Consider the following 908-nt stretch of genomic DNA (forward strand, 5'->3'; position numbering starts at 1 on the left):
TTCATTAGACAATAGAAATTATACAGCTGATTATTATGTGTTCTTCATGACAAAAATATAGAATGCTACCACGCTCCTAATTATTCATACCTCTACATTTTGTCAGGTGTATTCTCTTAAATAATAAATGTTTTATAAAGGATTATTGTCTGCAAGTTAATATTGTAGAAATCCATCAAGTATATTGATTGAAAATAGTAACATTCCATATATATTAACATAGATATAAAAATAATATATTTATAAACAAGCATCACTTTCGTATATATATAGTTTTCTTTAATTGTATGTTTCTCCATTGAAGTGATGGTCAACAAATTTGAGTGTTTATATGGTAAATTGGGATTTTTCAACACCTCACAGTATCAATTGGATTACATTAATTTTTTTATGGGCTTTGTTGATTTCTTCCATTTGTTTTTACAATAAAACCTTTAAGTAAAGGATAATATTTACATACAAGAAATATTAAAGATAGAAATAAGTGTTTGAATAATTTTCTATTTTTGAATAACCAGAACTGAAGGAGATCAATAACAATAGGAAACCACTGGACAGTAGATAAATATATTACTAATAATAAGGCTTTTCTAGAAATTATCTTGAGTAGATGAAGATATAGTGCAACATGTCTTTTAAACTTCTTTTTATGTCTGTAATTTCCACAGATTGTCATATTGAAACAGCCTTATTTGCATTTAATTCTTACTTTGTAAAATATTTATGAAAAACTAATGCAAAATACTTCAAATTTTCAACATTTCTTGAACTGTGAAAACCCCTTGATAATTTAAAGGTATGTTATTCTAAAAAGCTGTTTAAAAAATGTTTGTAAAATCTGATTACTCAAGAAATTTTAGTCAAAGCCTTTTATTGGTTAGTGAATATATGCAAATATTAGTGTTATT

The sequence above is a fragment of the Mytilus galloprovincialis genome, chromosome 7, assembly GCF_965363235.1.
Source record: "Mytilus galloprovincialis chromosome 7, xbMytGall1.hap1.1, whole genome shotgun sequence".
Classification (NCBI taxonomy): Eukaryota; Metazoa; Mollusca; class Bivalvia; order Mytilida; family Mytilidae; genus Mytilus; species Mytilus galloprovincialis.